This window comes from Watersipora subatra, chromosome 3 (genome assembly GCF_963576615.1).
Source record: "Watersipora subatra chromosome 3, tzWatSuba1.1, whole genome shotgun sequence".
In the NCBI taxonomy this organism is placed as follows: Eukaryota; Metazoa; Bryozoa; class Gymnolaemata; order Cheilostomatida; family Watersiporidae; genus Watersipora; species Watersipora subatra.
This window is the reverse complement of record NC_088710.1, coordinates 33053448-33075273: the sequence shown is the minus strand read 5'-3', so window position 1 is coordinate 33075273 and position 21826 is coordinate 33053448. Positions and strand designations below refer to the sequence as shown.

At 36.4% G+C, this 21826-nt stretch overlaps 1 protein-coding gene across 1 annotated transcript in view; it reads right to left on the bottom strand.

The window, feature by feature from the left end:
- The window catches only part of LOC137391672 (ras GTPase-activating-like protein IQGAP1), an 82731-nt gene extending 69183 nt beyond the window's left edge, over positions 1-13548 (bottom strand). Inside the window, exon 1 of the mRNA XM_068078193.1 lies at positions 13367-13548. The gene's annotated coding sequence lies outside the window, so the exon portion shown is untranslated. The remainder of the gene's footprint in view (positions 1-13366) is intronic.
- Positions 13549-21826: the final 8278 nt, after the last annotated feature.

Sequence of the window (21826 nt, the reverse complement as noted above, 5' to 3'; positions counted from 1 at the left end):
CACGAGTGAGTTTTCACGAGTGAGTTAGCAATCTCTAAATAATTAACACGCAGTTAGTAATAGAAGACATTGTGAATTTGACTATCTCCATGTTTCCACGATGCAGATGATTTAGAATTGGAGTTGTGCGCACACTGAGTTACTGCGCAATAAATGTTTCAATGAGCATGGGCATGTTGCAAATTAGTGCAAGTGCTTTGTTACGAAAGATAAGGAATTTTATGCCTCAGGTCGTAGTGACAAATTCCTGTCTTGTCAAATCGAAATAGGAACGAATGAAAAATGGAAAATGTTTAAAATGGAATAGTCCAGTTCGGAATTTTCTTGCGCATCATTCGCAAGAGCTGAATCCATCTTTCGCAAGCACGAATTGTTTAGTACAAATTTGTAAGTAACAAAACTCACTTGACTTGTGAATATTTGCCGTTTCCATCTCGCAAATGACGCAGCTTGCAGAATAACCGTATCAAGGGAACATAGCGTATCAACCCATCTAAGCTGGGTCAAAGCTATTTGCCACAGTGAATCGACAAATAACAATACCAATGCTGTTAGCAACATAACCCTTTTCTTTTAGCAACATAACCCTTTCCTTTGTATTTTGGCACATTTCCGTTAAAGTCCTACATAACTCATTAGGCGTTGGCTGCGGCATATGACATGCATCGGCCTTGCAATTAACCGCATTTATATCCACACTATTGATAGCCAAATTCCATTTTTTCAATCAAATTTGTCACCCTGACAAGCACGGTGAAATGATGCATCATTTATGCCGATAGACAACAGCTAAACTGTTTCTACAGGCTTCAAGAGCAGTTTTGCACGAGTCATGTTTATAGACAACTAATTAACAAAGTTCACTTACTAATCTCCTAAAGATAAATATTTTTAGATTCAAAGTGACCAACCTCTAGGTTCAGCGTAAATGTTGCAGAGGATGAGCGAGCAGAAGTTGAACTCGATTTAAATGCTCCAAAATCTTTAAATAAGCCAGTCTATTCGTGACTAAACAACACCACAGGAGTTGTTTACAGCAAACTAATATACTAGTAGCTCTGATAGCAATTCCTAAATATACAAGGTCTGAAAACCAAATCATTTCAGAATTCTTTTGAGAGATGCTGTAAAATGATTCACCTTGCCAGTTTAGTTATCTATAATCTATTTGCAAGCGAAAAAACTTTACAAACAACAGTATGGCCCCTAACTCAAAAACAAAAGAGAGTGGATGACTCCAAATTTGTACCATAAGTGTTCTAGTATGGAGACAGATTAAACTCACTATTACGAGTCAAGGGTTGTGGAACACTTTTAGGTAAAATTTAGGTTTGTCAAATCTTAACCAGCATCGACAAAGTAAACAATTATTAGTGCAGGGGCATTACATGAGCTATAAAAATATTTGTTTTGATCATTTGTAGCTTTCAGCCATACCCATTAAACAATTTTCAAATGGATCTTAATGTGAATATATATATTATTGTGAAACACCTTCTATATAATACTAACAACAGGGTAAATACTGTTCAACTCCCTCTAAAGGAATTTAAATAGACTTTTCAATGATAATGATTGTTGTGAAACTGTTATGGAGTTTTACTTCTATGAATGACACCAAGCCTCACCCAAATATTTTTTGCAATAATTAATTCCAATAAACATGGATTTGCTGTAATTATTGCTTTTATAATGTAAAATAAAGCTGAATTTATAAAAAAAATAAATTGAGTCATGTATCAATCTGTACATAAGCACTATTCTACATTCACATCCTATGTTGGAAAGTGCGCACAGTAATACCTCGCTACTTCGCATCCCACCTTTCACGGTTTCAGTACTTGACAGTTAAAAAATGTTCGTTAAAAAGTAAACAACAAATAAAATTAACTAAAATAACATTGAAAAAATTAAAATACATAAAATACATTTGCAAGTATGGGACATGCTTCTCACAACGAACCCAGTTAATCACAAGTTAATCGAACTACGGTCGTACTAAGTACATCCTCTGGATTAAAATACTGGGACTGAAAATGAAATATCAACTGAAAGTCGATCGATATAACTTCAATTTACTTACATAGGAAATAAATACAGAGTTTAGAAAGCAGTTTGAGTGTTCTGCTGTTAAAATTTGACTCGTACATATACTTTACCAAATTAGTTTCTATTTTGTGGATTTTTGCTTATTGCAGGGGTGGCGGGAAGGACGCCAGTCCCCACAATTACTGGACATAAATGCATGATAAGGCTTTGGCATCATAGCTAATGCCTTAATAAAACCTAATTCCCTGACCTCTTCAGTCATAAACAAATAATCCCTTTCGGGTGAGCAACAGAGATCATGGCAACTGGTGGTAGAATGAGATTTAAGATCTTGTAATACAGAACGTAGGGCAATAATGCTCGCACTGCTAGAAGAGCAGGCTAAGCATGTGAGAGAGAACTTCTACATCAATGAGCTGAGGTGAACCATGTGAAAGTTTTCCCCGACTTCGGCGTGTTCAAAGGCAGTAATGGTATCACAAATATTTACAGCATTGATTGTTTGATTGTTACTGCATTGTTTGTGAGCAATTAAGGGTTGGCTACACACTTGTCCAAAACCAATCAAGGAACAGATTGGTGATCTGAGGCTAAGGGTTGTATCGAGTGAATACCTCAATCGCTTCTCGTTCATCCAGTTGGTTGAGGAACTGAGAATTTCAAACGATTAGTGAGATTTGCACACATGGCAATAAAATTTACAATATAAACATCTTTACATGTTTTCAGTTACTATAGTTTATTAACATTTACTCTAGTAAGAGCCATGGCTATCCGGCTTCTGAAGCCATGCCTAGAGCATTAGGGAAAAGATCGCCATCTACGGTATGCAAATGGATTACTTTCAGTTTGGTAGACTCTGCCTGCCTAATCGCCCGTCATGCTACATTTTGGAATAATTGTGCATTTAGTTATTACACCTGACGATCTCGCATGGCGCCCTGGACTGCCAGGGTACTGGTAATAAGTAAGTCATATGTGTAATTTATTAAACAAATAATAACAGTTGACAAGATAAGAACGTACAATCAATGTATGAATAATGCACCAGGTCCTCTTATCAAAGTCAGGGGCTGATTTCCATTACAATCTAACAATGGTGCAGCTGCCCCATCAGTGACTTATTCGGTTTCATGCCTGAATTATCACCAGTGAAGAGTGTCGGACCTGCAGGAATGGTAACACAGTGTATCGTCCAAAGGAGTTTCCTGAGTCAAAATAGCAAAGAGCTACCATCTGGCTTGCCCTGCATAGGGACACAACTGATGGGTCCGGACCATGTGCGAAAAAAAAAGTGGTGCATGGGGAGCCATGACAGTGCTAGCTGACTAAGTGAGCTGAGAAGAAATTTTTCTCAGATGCGCACTTGTCATCTCAGGAGTAATGGCATCATGACAGGCCCACTCAGGGGCGAGTCAGATGTTATGACTCGTCCCTGAGTGGGCGCACCACTACTAGGTCATTATATTGAAGAAAAGCTTTATTTTTAGTTTAAAAGGCAGTTTTGTAAAAGAACACATACCAAATATGTTTGTAATCACGATAGAAACAAAAGTTGAAACATCAACAAGACATAATTGCTTCGAAAAACCATCTCAAACGTAATGATCCACAATGCCTGATAATTAAAACAGGAATAGCATAACGTTCTTGACCCTGCTTGATGAGCATACTGTAGGCCTATATTCGAGACTTTAGACTAGGTAAGATTTCTCTAATTAGCGGATAGGCCAGGAATCCACTAGTTGGCGCACCTCTAAGCCTTTAAATACTGATAATAGAGATATTCTTATCAGAAAGGTCAGCCATGTCAGGTTAGATACACCTTAGCTTGTTTCTATCGCATAGCTAGGCCGTGTGATTGTCTGCTACAGGAAGTGTGGTCATTCAATTATACTTAGGAATAAAAATGACATACATGTTTATTAAAAGAACTGTTTCACAAGATGAAGTGCAATGACCACGCCTCTCCTCTGTTCTCACATGTGATGATCTTTATTTATTACGACCAGCCTATCTGTTGTACCCACCCGTTTGCATCCTTTTTCTCCGCATCACTTTCACTTTCTTCCTATTGATAACGGCTAAAAGACGGCTTCAGAAAATTAATTTAAATAAACAGGTCTGTTTTTTTATTATTTATTGTTTTAGTTATAAAAGAAAATTATTGCTTTTTTCAATTACTACTAATCAACATTAATGATTTTAAATTTTATAAAGCAGGTATTCACATCATTCAAGTAGGTTTCAACATCATAAAACATATGAAGGCACTATCAGAAACAGATTATTTACAGATGTACGGACGCTCCCTAACTTAGGAGCGACATACTTTTCGAACGCCCGTTGGTTAAGCGAATTTTTTGTAGGTTGTCTCAGACTATAACTTGTGTAGTGTGCATGGGCTAAAAGTTTATTATGATATTGGAGAAAAGCTTTTTTCAAGTAGCAAAGAGTAAAAGTTTTGCTATGCTAAAAAATTGTTTGGATGCTAATATCGACTAGCTCAGCAGTGCAAATAAAGAGTGGAGGTCAGCAGACATTTTGGAAGGTATTGAACAGCCATAGGGTGGTTTTATACGGAGAAATGGTATGAAATGGTTTCACAGAAATGGTATTTACGAAAGCAACGATCAGAATGCAATCTGTCGAGCAAATGTTGCAAATATTTCTGTTTAGAAAATCTTAATTTTTTTCCTGCATGTATTATAATTATGGTTTGTTTGTCACTTGTTCTTGAATATATATTTATAAAATTTGATAGATTATCATTATCTAACTTATAAATTTGCAGATTTATAGCATATTAGGCTTATTTGATAGCGTCACTGCGATTATTTGAACTCGGTTTACAATGATCAACGCTCATAACTCCTCTTCTATTACACATAAAAAGCCAGTTTAGTTGCAATCTGTAGCAAACATATCGATGTGTGCAATGAGCTTTAATGCAACATTGTTAAATGTAGCAATAAAATATGCTTTCAAGTTCAGTATGAAATAAAAAATTTAAAGATCCAACAAATTGCAAAGCAGGCTATAAGATCATCGTAGGTTAATTGCGAGCAATAGATATCAACTGATGGAGATATTTGTCAGCGTTCGAATGCATTTTTGTTTAGAGATCTACGAGAAGTTGGAGGTAGGTTATAGCAGATTCATTTATTTCTTTTCTCCTGTATAATATCAATGAAGGAAGAAGTTGAGGGCCGAGGAGAAGAAATTGAGGGTTGACGAGTATCTTCCTTAGAAGGCGTAGAAGATCTCGGCCAAAAGAAGTGATCTAACGATGATTGCGGTTTTCCTCTATTTGTGCATCATAAATTATGTGACAGCACTGCATCGCATTATTTATTTGATTTGCAATCTTTGCGCAACATTCAATATTTGGGTCTTGCTGATCAGAGAATGCGATGGCTTTATCTATGAAAGAAAAGCCTCGGCTAACAATTTCGTCTCAAATTTCTACGTGAAGACAAGCGTTTTATCTTCCCGCTCATCATCATCAAAATACTGCTGAGCCTCCAACTTCATGAGGTCTTCGTTGGTCAATTCCTCCCCATGGGACTTCAGCAATTTCTTGAATCCTTCCTCCTCTAGGTCATGCTCGAGTTTCTAGCTTAACACGACAAGACTGCTAAGAATATCCTTATAGACGTTGTCCTGATCAAAGCCCTTAAACTGGTTGACGAAGTGAGAGCATAAAGGCATTCCACACAGCGTTAAGGTCGACCTCCGAAACCTCACATCATTATGCTTCAATGTTTTTGACGCAGTTGAAGATGTTATATGACTTCCAAAAGTCTCAAAAGGTCAACTAGGAGTCCGAAGTCACTGCTTTTAAAACCATCCTGTACATCCTTCAGGTGTAATATTTCTTGAAGTTGGCGATATTGCCCTGGCCTATCAGCTACAGAAGTAAAGTTGTAGTTGGTGGCAGGTATACAACTTGAACATTAGGATGAAAATCATCCATGTGCGGGGGTGGCCAGGGGCATTTTCCAGTCCCAGCAGGATCTTGAATAGAATTACATTTTCCCGGCAATACAACTTCACTTCTGGGATGAAACGGTGGTAGAGCCAATCCTCAAAAATGACGGGCGTCACCAAGGCCATTGCATTCAACATATCCAGAAGAGAGCTCCTTATTACGTTCTTTAGGGCTCGAGGTTTAGCTCCATAGTAAACTAGCAGTGGCTTCAGCTTGATGGTCCTGTCAGCATTCACGCCAACTATTAAGGTTAAGCAGTCTTTAGCCGCTTTATCTCCGGGCATCGTCTTCTCCTCACGACTAATGTAAGTATTTTCTTCAAAAAGAGACCCATTTCATTGACAATAAATACTTGCATAGCTGAATAGCCTTCCTTTGCAATGATGTTCTTAAACACTTGAAAAATTCGTTTGTCAGATGATTTGTCACTGATGCTGCCTCTCGATCACGGCCACATGATGCAAATTAGCCCTCTTCTCATAACGAGCAAACCACCCGTGGTTAGCACCAAACGTTTCTTATCCCAACCTTAGCTTTAACATCTTCAAAGATAGAGTTGGCCTTCTCCTGAATCAGCATAAGGCTCAAAGGAATGCGCCGCTGCCACTAATCCTTGAGCCAAATGAAGAGGTTTCTCCATGTCTTCCAAGACTTTCCCTCTTTTCTTGCTAATGATCGTAGATTCCATCGGCACTGAACCTTTTACATACTCCACAACACAGTCCTTCTGTTTGTAAATTGTACCGGTGGTCGAACGATGAATGTTATATGCATGGCAACGCTCACCATCTTTGCATCAGCATCAAGCTTCTTTATTATAGCCACTTTCATTCCAAATGAAATAGCTCGCCTCCTTTTATACTTCCACTATCATGAGAAGCCTTTAACTTTTCCCCAACCATAATGAATAATAGATGCAAATACATTAAATGGATGCACTAAAAAATCTAGCTTACGGCATCTATGTACAAAAATCATATTTAGCATTTTTTTTAATAAACAATTTTTGACATATAGTAGGTGCTTCTACAACGTAAATAATCTGTTCCAGGAATGTTTATGCTATAGGGATTTTACTTTATACGAACAGTAAAATACATGTAAATTGCCTGCCCATTCCAAGATCTTTTCAAACTCACCCTTTGGCCATACAGAAAAGAAAAATTAGACTTAACTTTCTAATTTGTGGGCTGAGCCATAACTGCAGTATTATTGGTTTGCATCAACAACTTTTCCCTTCCCTTTTGCTGATCAACTTCAATGGTTTCATTGACCATGTTTGCGGTAATTTTACAACAAGTTGATGGGGAGCGCACATCTTCGACATTCATTTACAAATAATTTCCTCATTTTCTGCTAAACAGTCTTACTTTGCAGAGTAGACTTCGCTAAACAGCAAAGTAATACTGCAAATTAAAAATAAAAACAAATATTTTATACGCCGACAATAAAGCAAAACAAAAATAATTTTCCTATAAAGAACGGTACTACCGATTCATCATCTATCTGTATCCCGGGATCATGGTTAGAATAAAAGATAACTATCGACACTACTCCAACTCGTGACATTCAAATTGGTAGACCGACGCTGTAACATCTGCGCCAATCGATCCCCTTTGTAAAGTATATATGAACAATTGCGCCGCTATCATATTCTCTGTTTTAGCGACACATCTGACAATCTATCATGACAAACTAGAATGTCACGGAAGTTGTATATAGTGTATATATAATAGATATAACGCTATATGCGTGTCATTTTTTTCTCTCTTGCAAGTGTGGCAAATTGATTATCATTCAAATTTAATTTGAGAACTTGTCCGACTTGAGACTATATTATATGGAATTTTTTATGAAGCCTAATATGAAGCAAAGACCTCACATAAATTCTTTACGTTATCCGGAATCTACATAATAAGTGGTATATGTTATAGGAGCGTCTAGTGTACTCATAACACCACTCATATCTACTGTTATTCGTAACATGAATGCTCGTAGATAGGGTAGCATCTGTACTGATTTACAAAGCTGCAAGGTTTAGTGAAACTTCTGAGGTAGCAAGCTAGAGATTACTTTTTGTCAAGACAAATGTTTGCTCAAATTTTACATCACATATTGAAATGTTTCCTATGTTTTCTTTTCTATGTCATGTTTAGATGTATTACCCTAGGACACTTATGTATTCGCCTCATTTAACTTTCGCGTTTTCGCGAAGTCATCCTCTCACGAAAATTTCATGCGCGAAATTAAACTATCATAACGAACGAGCGAAAACGCGAAATTAAATAGCTTAGTTCATTGATAGTCCAAGAAACAAATGGTAGCAAGCGATCAAATTGCATTATCGACTACGCCCACACCATTCTACCTGCTGTTCACAATTACAAATTAGTCCCAAATTGAAATTTTTTTCTCATCGGTGAACCAGGCCCGTATTCCCTGGGGCAGCTGGCCGGCTGAGCCGTCCCAACTTTTTAGGAACTTTCCGCGGCTAAGTACAGTCAAACTCGGATAACTCGCCCTCGGATAAAATGTAACATTTCATCTCAAACACAAGGTTAACTCTAACGGATTTGTTTGGTCCGTTCCCACGCAATGATAAATTGCTTCAGATAACTCGACCTCAACATCATTTATTCGAAAAGTTATTTGCCCAACGGCTATGGAGACGGTTTTTATCGCTGTAGAATATCAGTTTATTCGAAGCCATAGAAACAAACATCAACTTTTAGTAGTTCTTGTAGGCGTCATTATTATCATCATCAGTGGCAAAATATTCTTGTTAACGACCTTTGTAAAGGTTTGCAAAATATCAAGTTTTACCAAACATCCGCTTGGCCATATCCCATCGAAAGCGTGGAAACTTCCGTATGAACTTAAAATAAAATCGGCAAAATTGATCTTTGTTAAAACGCTTAAGAGAAAAAGATGTCTTTTTTCTGAGCGTTTTAACTGTGGTCAAGTTTTGCCTATTTTAATTTAAAAACGTCTCATCAGTCACATCACCTAAAACTAAACAAATCTCAAAAAATAGAAAAATGTTGATACTTTACGAAAAAAAATTTTAAAACTTCACACGAGAGGCCCTGCTGAGGCCATACACAAGAAACACCTGTTGGGGGCTTACACCGCCCCCCCCCCTCAACACCCCCAGGTGTTCATAACTAGTCGCCTAACATTAGCCGCCCCAACTTGCAACCAATGAATACAGGCCTGCGGTGAACTGAACCTGAGGAATCTAATTATGTTTGTTCCACTGCATTTATTTTCACATCACTATATTTTCGCACTCATCAGAGCTGCGAAATTAAGGTGCAGTGAACTTTTACTTTGTATGCTACTCACGAAACTAAATACTAGCGAAATAAAAGTGTCCTAGGGTATAAAATTATGTCAACTGCATCATCACTAGACTCATTGGCTTCAAATGGCAGAATCGAGCTTCAGTATCAAGTACTCATTCATGCCAAACCAGCGACTATATACAAAGGTTATCACATTCATAACGATATAACTTTTGATTTCAACTGTCACACATTTCTATTCTGTATAAAGCAGTGATGTTATATGTTAACTGACAGCATTTTAAAATTGCTTCTATTTATAATCATATAGCCATGATATTTCATTTTGTTGTTAGAAGAACAAATGACCAGTTTTGGAGACAAAACACTCGCAATACAAGCTCCAAGCTGTGACATAAAAAGGTCACTTTGCTAGCAAAACAAGACGTACCTGTATGATATGCAGTGTGAATCCCAACCTCTACATATGTACATGTACATATGGTTTTAATATAGTCATACCTCGGACATATGAGCTTAATGCATTCTGGGACAGAGTTCACATTTCAATTTACTCGCATCTCAAGGCACTATTTCCTATATAAAACAACTAAGGAAAAATTAATCTGTTACCATATTATGAAAAACTACCCACAGAGGATATTACGTGGAAAAAGTGTTTTAATTGTTATAATTCAGTACCTACACTAACAAAGTAATAAATACCCATTAAGTTGTTATGATCTGCAATAAAATATAACATCATTATGTACACTATTGAATGTAATTTTCACCTTCGAGACAGACGTCGTGGATAGCGGCTTTTTGAGATAGACTTGAAATCAATGCGTTCAAAACACCAAACATTTGTGTTGTGACAATACATAATAGAAACTAGCTTTTAAGGAATTTGGCTACAATGGATTTAGCTTACTAAACGCACACTTGAAGTTATGTTTTAATATTTTGATAAACTTACTTTAATATTGTCATCACATTTGTTTAGTATCTATTTCCGGTAATGCACTTTGCTTCGCGTTCACTACAACTTTTAGCCAACCCGTCAAAAACTTTTTCAAACTGATTCGAAGAGAAAAACCTACCAATGCTGTTCTCGAAATCTTGGCCACTATACGACTACCATGACAGTACGACTGCCATGACAGTATGACTACCATGACAGTACGACCACCATGACAGTACGACCACCATGACAGTACGACCACCATGACAGTACGACCACCATGACAGTACGACTACCATGACAGTACGACTACCATGACAGTACGACTACCATGACAGTACGACCACCATGACAGTACGACCACCATGACAGTACGACCACCATGACAGTACGACCACCATGACAGTACGACCACCATGACAGTACGACCACCATGACAGTACGACCACCATGACAGTACGACCACCATGACAGTACGACCACCATGACAGTACGACCACCATGACAGTACGACCACCATGACAGTACGACCACCATGACAGTACGACCACCATGACAGTACGACCACCATGACAGTACGACTACCATGACAGTACGACCACCATGACAGTACGACCACCATGACAGTACGACCACCATGACAGTACGACTACCATGACAGTACGTATACCATGACAGTACGTATACCATGACAGTACGAATACCATGACAGTACGAATACCATGACAGTACGAATACCATGACAGTACGAATACCATGACAGTACGAATACCATGACAGTACAACTACCATGACAGTACGATTACCATGACAGTACGACTACTATGACAGTACGACTACCATGACAGTACGACTACCATGACAGTACGACTACCATGACAGTACGACTACCATGACAGTATGACTACTAAGACAGTATGACTACTAAGACAATGTGACTATTGCTGTTATCCATGGAGGCCAAAAACCAGCTAAGCATAAAGAATTGCACAACTGTTGCTAGGAGAACCATGCAGTGAGTCAGTAAACATCTCCTTCAAACCAGATGACACATTCCAGCCTTACATCCACTGTCATATGCCTCAATTCACATGTAACACCCATATAAGACAACAACTACATAAGAGTCAACTAGGCCTACTACACGTAACCCCCTGTTAATACAACAAACATAAAAACTAGACCAAACACAAATTATCCAATCGAACAAATCTATTCAACAAATGCCGGGCATTAAAGCCATTAACAAGCAAAGCAATCATTTGTGAAGAAAGTGGAGTGAGTATTTGGAATGGAGGAATACAAGCTGTCTACTTACAATAATTGAGCCTATAATCTATAGCAGAGGCCTGAAGGAAACTAGGGGTTATTAAAGTTAGATAAGGGCCTATACTGATAGTCCAAGCGAAGGTAGCTTCTCCTAATCGGCCCTCATGTACCATAAGGAATGCCTCACATACTTCACTTTCAGTAGCAGTAGTAGTAGGTAAAACAGCTTTTAGAAGATCAATGTATTTCCCTGATGGTTGTGTTAAACTACCCAGCAGAATTCCATGCAAATGTAAGTTGATTCCTTCGTAGAGCCAAGCCTAATCTTTTTAACACTTCCTACAAGATGCGCCTCCGATCAGAGAGCTAATCTAAGCTAATGTAATGAGCGGATGTTGTGTTGTGATTATGTTGTGTAGGGTGCACAATATGAACGTGTATTAACATCACTGTGGTCAAAGAAAAACCCAATACAACACATGAACTCACAACAAATTACATATATTTTTTATAAAGACATGACCTTACAAATCAGTGTGACTTCCGCCGCTGCCTTTGAAAAACCTCCACTGGATGAACATCTGAGATTGACTCACAAACCTGAGACTGACTCACCGAACCTCTAGGGTTCAATCTAACCCACATTAAGAACCACTGGTTTATGTCAAAAACCTAAAACTTTGCGGAACCGTTTGGACACCTAGCGTTACCTGTTGCTGTACGGGTTGCTAGTACTCCATAACCTAATGGACTTGCTCTGCAGGATATTATCGGTGACTGGTAAAGCACCAATCACTCATGATTTGGACATTACTGGACATTACGCATCCTGCCCTAAATATGTATTTATATCAGAAGATATAGACTGACCACATGGCTAAAGTAAATTATTGCAGTCAAAATGGACTTTAGTAGGCCTAAAAACAGTAACAAGTGAAAAAATTTATGTGGATTTCAATCCCCGCCCCCCTTTCATCCATGCCACATAAGCTAAAGATTGTTAATGAAAAATAAATTCAAGATGTCAAAACCATTTTATTTCACAAAGCCATCTGCATTACGCATTCAGGAATTACCAAACAGTGGGGAGATGAAAACCTCCCTACATCACTAGTGACCACCAGTTGTCAATCCGCACGCGGGACCAGATCTCAGAGGACATGCTAACACTAGGCGTGAATAAAACTAGTGTGTAACATTATAGCCTACTCTACAAGATAGCATCAGTGCCAGCAACAAAAGGCCAGAAACAATTGCTTATACCTATGAGATATGATGTTACAAAGACTCAATCACACCTTGGAGCTGTCATGGAAGTTGCCTATTGCTGGTCACACAATATCAAACAACAACAAGTGCCGCGATACAAAAACTATGTCACTTTCTATCAGCCAGACAAACATCAAGCAATGTGACAGTTGTAATTGGTGTTGAAAGGTCAACCACAAACAATGCGATCACTAGCTGAAGCTGCTATTAGCTAATATTACATCAAGCAACATCTTGGATCTCAGTCTACTCGCGACCCAGAGAGTTTCCCTCTCCTCTCGTGCATAACTAGCATATTTTTACCATAATTTTCTCTTTAAACACGCGAAAAAGCTAAGAATTACCCGTCTTGACAAAAACGAGGTAGATCAGGATTACCAACTTTAAAAACACGTCCGTTCAACTTAATAAAAAATTCTTGATTTCGGTCTTTACATTTTTTTCTTTCCTTTGGCATATAACGAAAAAATTGTTTTGTTGTTGATTACCAATGACAATACAAATTATACATACATGTTTACATGGTCAGAGAAAGCTTACCTATTTCCTGTCCATTTGAAACGGTTAAGTCCACATGATCTCCTTCCATGTTCACACTATGAGAATGTTTGGTTGTGATGAGGAAGTAGGCAGATCTAAGGTTACATCTCCAGAGCACTAGCAGCTCTAAAGCAAACTAACTCGCTGTAGTCCAAACAAATCAAACAATACAAGAAATGACTGTGCAGACACGTGAATATGTTGAACTGATCGGGCACCTAATGCATTTTATCTGAGTTACTATACCAGCCTCTCCGAGCCGCCTACAACTAACTAATGATGCAGAACAGAGCCACCTTCATGCTGCGAAGCTAGCTAGCAATTGTTCAAGCTTCACGACTGATATGTTCACACGCATGGGTGCATAGAGATATAACTCCTTGATAGATGGGAGCTGATGTTGAATAACTCAAAATAGACTAAACGAAATGTTAAGATTAGCATACTGTCAATGGCGAACGTGAGTGATAGGCATTACAATAGGAAGAACGCTTGTAAGTGGTCCTAACAGGCTAGTAATAGACCTCGTTCTTGTCAGAGAGACAATGAATATGTTACGATGATATGGATGATGCACAAAATTCTCACCATCTGCAAGATGGAAACAGCAATCCTAGCGAGTTTTGTTACTCGTAAATCTTTTTCGAATGTTTCGTGCTTGCGGATGGAAACAGTACTTACGAATAATGCGCAAGAAAATGCTGCGCAAGCTATTCCATTTTAAACATTTACACACTTTAGACGTTTTATTTCGATTTGAGTGGTTCCAAATGTTCTAATGTTCTGAATGCTGCTAAGTATGACAAGACTGCGCCACTATGAGCTCTTCTGTAGAGTTCTTAAAGTTTTTTAACAGAGCGGCGGCGTTAATCCACATCATGCAAATGTTCATTGAAACCTTTCTCACACGGTAACGCAACACGGTGCACAAACGCAACATGTGCGCGACCACAAATCCACATCATGGAAACAGTGAATATCAACTGAACAATTCTATGTAGGTAACTACATGTACATAAGCATTTGAGGTTGTACATAAGCATTTGAGGTTGTACATATTCTAACACCAAGAAGCAAATAATGCTACATATGACTCATTAGTGGTGAGGTTGAAAAAATAATACTAGGTAGGAAGACACAATGCATGCCGGCAGCAGAATGTTCGCAGCCAAAGTGACTATTGACGGATATATATATTTGTTGATAATTTTGATATTCATTAGCTGCTTTGGTAAAGTTTGAAGACATGCAGCATAGCAATGGTGGTGTCTTAGAAGAAATAATTCTGTGTAGGTTTCTAGACAAAAACTGAAGGTAACCGCATTTAATCAACTCTAACAGCCTGCCGTGCAAAAGTCAAACTATGTTTACAATCCATAAACAATAATCCATGTGGTTGTTGACCTATTCTGATTATCTACCACTATCAAATTGATAGTGGTAGATAATCAGAATAGGTCAACAGCCACATGGATTATTGTTTATGGATTGTAAACATAGTTTGACTTTTGCACGGCAGTCTGTTAGAGTATCAATCGTTGAGGTCCCTATTTTGTGACAGTTGACAACCCCATTTTGATGTTATTTACATTTTAAAGTTTCATAGCAATCATCCTTCAAAATTCTTTTTTTTAAATACTTTACTAACAGTATTACTACTTCAAGCTGATATGAATGGCTAGGGTGTCAAATACAACAAATAGTCATGAATAACAATCGGATATTACTGGTAGCATTTAAACCCTTCGATGATTACAGTTTCCATTCGTGGGAAAACCGTTGTGGAAAAAGATACCACTCGTTATCAATAAACATTGTACATAGTGTTTATTGATAACCAGTGGTATCTTTTAACATGGATTTTATTAACATCCATGTTAATGAAAGTGTCAAAAAAACATTTTGAGGCCAAAATCTTATTAACATGAGTGTTAAAAAAAACATTTTGAAGGGCCAAATCTTGTTAACTGCAATTGTTTCTACGCAATTAATAATGCTGCAAAGGTCCATCTTCGACGCATGAAAGCATGCTGAGAAGAATTTTAGAATATCTCCTCTCCATTGCCACATGATACACATAATCCTACGCAAGAATGTCTAGCGATTTCTTTTCATTAGACAAACCTGTCGTCATCTAAATACCCACAGCATGGTGGGGGGTGTTCTCGACACACCGCCACCCAATCCTGAGATTATTGGGAATCGCATTGTTATGGTAAACTGAGAGCATCAACTTGTGTCTCTGTATCAAAGGCTTTTCTATGCATCGGACATTAATATTTCTAATTGTACAACTTGATATACCACGGATTTAGGTAGGCCAATCGCTACATTATGATACCAAAAGGTAAAGAGGCCTGTTGTGATGTTGTTTCAAATTGGTAGTAAGTTATGAACTAATGCAATCAGAAGTACTTAATCATTGTCTACAGGATTTGGTTGAATGCATAAGGATTTGGTTGCATGCATAAGGATTTGGTTGAATGCATAAGGATTTGGTTGAATGCATAAGGATTTGGTCTGACGTACATAAGATCAGTCAGAGAACTACATCCATTCAACAGATTAACAACATATGTAACAAATCAATGTGGTCTACTGATGCCTAACACTATAGACCAATTGGCTTTATGCTTACACCAGACACATATCAATGATGCGCAAGACTTAAAAAGCCATTCAACAGATAGATTTATTTGGTTACACGGTATAACTGTTTCTGTGCTTATCATCTTTTGACAGGGTGAAACATGGATAACATGTGCAACAACAATAGTGTAATCTGATAGCATGTGCCGTGCAAATAAGTAATCACTATTCGTAATGTATGCAATACCATGACAGTGTGGAAAAGTTCCCAAATCAAAGACAAGATTCAAACAATTTGCAAACAAGGTTAATTTTAAACCAGATAAACTGTAAACTATAAATTACAATTGCTACTAAATCAGGTGTGAGATAATTAGTTTTTGTATACATACAGTCAAACATGGATAACTCGTCCACGGATAGCTCGAACACATGGTTAATTCGAACATTTCCTTTGGTCCATTCCCACGTAATGATAAATTGCTATAGATAACTCGAACTCAACACTGTTAATTCGAACTGTTTTTTTGTCCAACAGCTACCGAAACGGTTGTTTTCGCTTTAGAAAATCACTTTATTCAAAGCCATAGAGGTAAACTTCATCTTTTCGTAATTCATAAGCGTCGTTATTACCACCATCGGCAAAATATTTTTGTCAACGACTTTTCTAAAAGTTTGGTGAAATTTGATTTATACTGCGATACGATGAATAGCACGGGCTAGCCGGGTCACGTGCGCAAGAATTTTCGCCACGCACATACAAAACAAAAATCGCATGTTGTTTTGTATGTGCGTGGCGAAAATCCTTGAGTGCGTGACTCGGCTAGCCCGTGATGAATAGTTTTCCGACGTTGATTCCGTGTTGAATCAACGTCGGAATGTTGAATGTTTAAAACGTCTTAAAAAATGTTGTAATTAAAAGTAATTGAAGTTGTCTGAGCTACAAAAAACTATTCATCGCTTGACCTAAACACAGAATACGTGTGTACATTCAATAAGTATCTATTAAAAAAACGTGAGTGATATAGAATGTACGTAAAACCTCGTAAAACTTCTAATTGAACTGCCTCGGAGTGTTGCTCTTAACGAATCCCAGGTAAAGTAAGGTAATCTGCATAAACTTCAAGAAAAAACAGCAAAATTGATCGTGGGTAAAACCCCAAAAGAAAAAAATGTCTTTTCTTTTGAGCATTTCAACAACGATCCAGTTTTGCCAATGTCAATCTGAAAAACGTCCTGGCAATAACATCACCTCAAACAACAAACCAATCTCGAGTGATAGAAAAATCTCTATACTTTTTCATGAAAACGTTTTAAACTTTACATTAGAAGCATTTAATTTGAAACAAGCCATTTGTGCTTTTGATTTATATTATAGTTTGTATATGTACATGTATCTACTAATAAATAAGTAAATATATGGACTTGTGACAGTGCTCTGATAACGTGAATGCTCTGATAATTCGAACACTTTTGCTCGGTCCCTTGAAGTTCGAGTTATCCATGTTTGACTGTACTTGAAATTATGTTAGAGAAGCTTTTTGAAAATCAAGTGTCCCAATCTTCTAAACTAGTTGACTAAACCAGTGAGTAAGTTGTGACCATCAATAAATATATGCAGATTTACCTTGTTTGTATAGACCTTCACAATCAACACAAACCAAGTAAATCGTTTCTAGAACTTAAATGCATACATAATAAGGCTGATATCATCTTGCAGCTTACGATGGCGAAGTAAAAAGGCAAATGAGAGTAAGAATTCGATCGATTATTGAAATAACAAATATTCCGCAATAACAACTAATGATACTAAAACATTGTATAGTAATGGGCTCCAATCATGGGTACTACGAGCGTTGTGATAGGTGGCGGTGAGAAGAAGGAGATTTGTCTTTTTTCCCACTGCCGCCTATCGCAACGCTCGTAATACTCGCGGCTCCAGTTATGACCAAAAGCTGCAACCGTTTAGATTTAATTTTCGGATTGAAGCAAATTTTACACCAGTTAATACATACAAAAATGGCTAATATGCATTGTATGCAGAACATTCTAATAAACAACGCATATTAATTAACGATCGGTTATTGAACTTCATGACATGTGGGACAAAAATTATTTTCAAATTAAACAACTGAAAAAAAGTAACAGGTAGCACTTTATTTGTACTAGTGCAACCGCAATCTTTTCTAGCAATTCCATTTCGACGGCAAAGGTGTATTTAAAAAAAAATCAGCATAAAAAAAATTACTTAAAAGAGCATATGGAAATAATTTAGGATGTTTAAACTTACATGTTGAACCCAATAGTCGGTTTTATCCTGCTGAGAATATGATGTTCTGGTTAAATTCAGGTATGTTAAATAAATTACTTTCACGTTAAATTAGCGAATTATAAATCTAGAACAATCACATCGCTTTTCAATTTTGAACGGAAGCGGGCAATGACTAACTTTTGCACGCTAATACACCGATCACGGAACGTATTGCAGGTAACTAATCAGCGCTACGTTAACAACCTTGACCTAAACACCATAGTTTCCAGTAAACAAGAGAATTTCACCTAGCTCTTCTAGGAGTTGTAAGTAAAATACATGTATCATAATAATGCCAACGAATCAGAACACGACCATTTTATTAACATTCATGTTAGAAAGTGGCCCAACGCATAACTATGTGTAGTTTGAAGTTGTGCTAATGAGTGCTGTCTATTTGTATACAAATATGTAACCAAACCAAAAGTGCCAGGGAAGAATAGGGTCGGTAATCACTCTTCCCTCGACTTTTCTTGTTTTTAATACATTATGTGAACAAGTGTTAAAATTTCACAGCTTTTAATTTTGTTAGACATTTAATACAATTACTCACTGCAAGCTAGAAAAAAATTATAGTTCCATGTTGGTGTTGCCCTCGTCGCACAATTGAATAAAAAAATTGTGTTGTTGGCAAGCAGTTATTGTTGCATTTAATTAAAATTTTCTGAAAGACAATGTAGAACAACAATTGAAACTTGAAAATTGTGACATACCTAAAAACAACTCTTACTTATTTATATAAAAGCTAAAGCATTAAGTGAACCAGCAAAAAGAGCACACATTTAGTTTAGCATAACATTTATTTTTCATTGTCAAACATTACACTTTATACTAGTATAAGTGAAAGTATTTTTAAACAGTTGGCTTCATAGTTTTGTTTTATAGTTTTATTAATTTTTAACAAGAGGACACACAACTCCAACTTAGCCATTGGTAAAGTAAATGCCTCCAATTTCATCAGTATTAGCTCACACTGTATGTCTTTTTGAGTTTTATTTGTCAAAGACACATAAAACTTTTTTGTGTTTTTGGCACTTGAAAGTTTTGTTGGTATGCTTAAATAGATAAAGATTAGTCATGGTTGCCCATATAAACATTTGACTACTATAATCTTAAGTGATATCTTGCCGGCCTTGCTTGTAAAAAGAAACTCACTGTTTTTTAACAAATATATTGATAAACTAAAGAAAGCTCTTGCTGTAAAGCCTTGTATTACTCTGATAACTGAGTATATATCAGTAACTTACTTGCAACTGGTTTTCGCTATAAAAACACAAGCAAGTCACAAAGTCATCATTGTATGAAAACTTGAGACACAAACTCAATATAAAATTTAATTAAAATTTTTAGCTGACAGAGCAGCACAATTTGTCAAATACACAAATAAATGGTATAAAAATAGTGGCTAATAAAATGTAAAAAACAGGCTGGCATTAAGTTCTAAAAACATAAATAACAGTCTCTGAATTGCAAAAAAAGGAAAAATCTTTGATGCAGAAAAATATGTAAACATAAATTTTATTATATGAAGATTAATTTGAAAAGAAAAATACATAATATAATTAAATATAAATAAAAATACTAAAAATAATTAAAATAGTAACACATGCTCTGACTGAAATGAATAGTGATAATTACTAATAAACTAAGCATATAAAATAATAATAGTAAAAGTATGAATAATAAATTAGCGATAATAAAATATTAAGTATACAATATAAATAATATACAAAAACAGGCACCTCAGCTGAGTAAAGAAAGTACATGTTTTAGATCAAACAAATAAGTAACTTTTAACCAAGTATGCACTATGGTTATTATATATATACTACTATGTATTCGGTGATTGTTAGTTCTTTTAAAATATTGTATAAGATCTTTAAGTGCTGAAAAATTGAATGACTAACCCAGAGGAAAAATCAAAACACACCCACAAGCAAGCTTAGACTTAGGTTAAGAATTAAGACCAAGCAAATGAGAAAACAACTCCTAAGATTTCAACACAAATGGGTTTTGGCTTAAAGCTTGATTGGGTGGTTTCTCGAGTGTAAACTGGAAATTTTGTTTTTTATATTAGCTTGTTCTATTTATAAATGACGGAAAATATAATAGAATTATCAGTTGTTAAAAAAATGATAGAAAAATAATCATGTTGTGCCGCACACTCTAAAATATAACTAGAAGGATGAAGATTAATATATACCAGTAGTAATCATCCAGCAAAAAAGGTGCAGGCATTATTTAAAATGGTGTACAGCGATTCCTAAAAGAAAGATTAAATACTTACAAACAAGACCAGGTTTTTATTAAACTATAAAAGGTAGAATTAACGGTGACAACAAATTGTAAAATAGAACAAGTAAATTACTCTTCTTTGTGGACAGTATTTACTTTTAGTCAAAATGTAATGATCAGAGGGCAGTTAAGTCTGTAAACTAGCTATAGAGAAAAATTATCTATGATACAGCACTCTGTCTGCGCCATTCATTTGACCTAATTGATGGAAGCAAAAGAAAATGGTCCCTTTCGGTGCCCAAGTTGGGTCTTGCTTATTAAATAAGGCCTTTGTTTCGTTAAAATAGTTTATATAATAGGGTGTATAAGCCAGCTTTTCATCTCTTCTATATATATAAAAATAAATGTTGTAACACCAATCTTGAAAATCATTTGCGCATTTCACTAACCCACAAGAAATCACATTTCAATCAGATACGAGCAGAAAAGAAAATGAAAAAACGTCTAAGATCATAAAATAAAGCGTTTTTATATGCTGCTGTGTGATTACTTTAGACACTTCTAAAAATGACCTTTTAATAACATATTGTTTTTATATATTCTGAATACTGTATGTCTGTTTTATATATTTGTTTCATTTAAAACAAGGATGTACAGGAGGTTTAGCGATGAAATCAATTAAGGAAACACTACTATAAGCTTTAGTCTACCATAGGTTATAGCAAGTAAAAAGTGAAAGGACACTGTTTACTAGCATATTTGAATGACGCAATACCAAAAACTGCACCTCTGGCTAGCAATTAAAAAGGCTTGAGGTACTATTAGCTATCAAAATTTGCTTTGTAGCACAATTTTTTATTGTCAGCATTTTTTTACGCTTGCTACACTTTGTTTATAATAAGGGAGAACCGTGACAGAAACAGACAATGTGTATTATTTAAACAGTCATACAACACATGCACACGAGAGCACGCACACATGCACGCACACAGGCACGCACACAGGCACGCACACAGGCACGCACGCACAGACTAATAGAAATGTTTCCATCGATTCATTTTAAAAATTTGAAGCCTAATCATGTATATACAAACAAATCCCTGATACTAAACCATATTAACAACATTCAACTTGACTGAAAGCATTTAGGATAGCACAACTCCTTGTGAACTGAATATCGTTTTGAAGCGCTAAGCTTGTTTGTAGAAATTGATGAAAAAAACAAATATCAAATAGAGTAAATTATGTTTTCACAATCTCTCAAAAAAGTTGTTTTAGAGGTAACAGAGAGAAACATTAATGGTTGCAGTACACCAGGTATGATA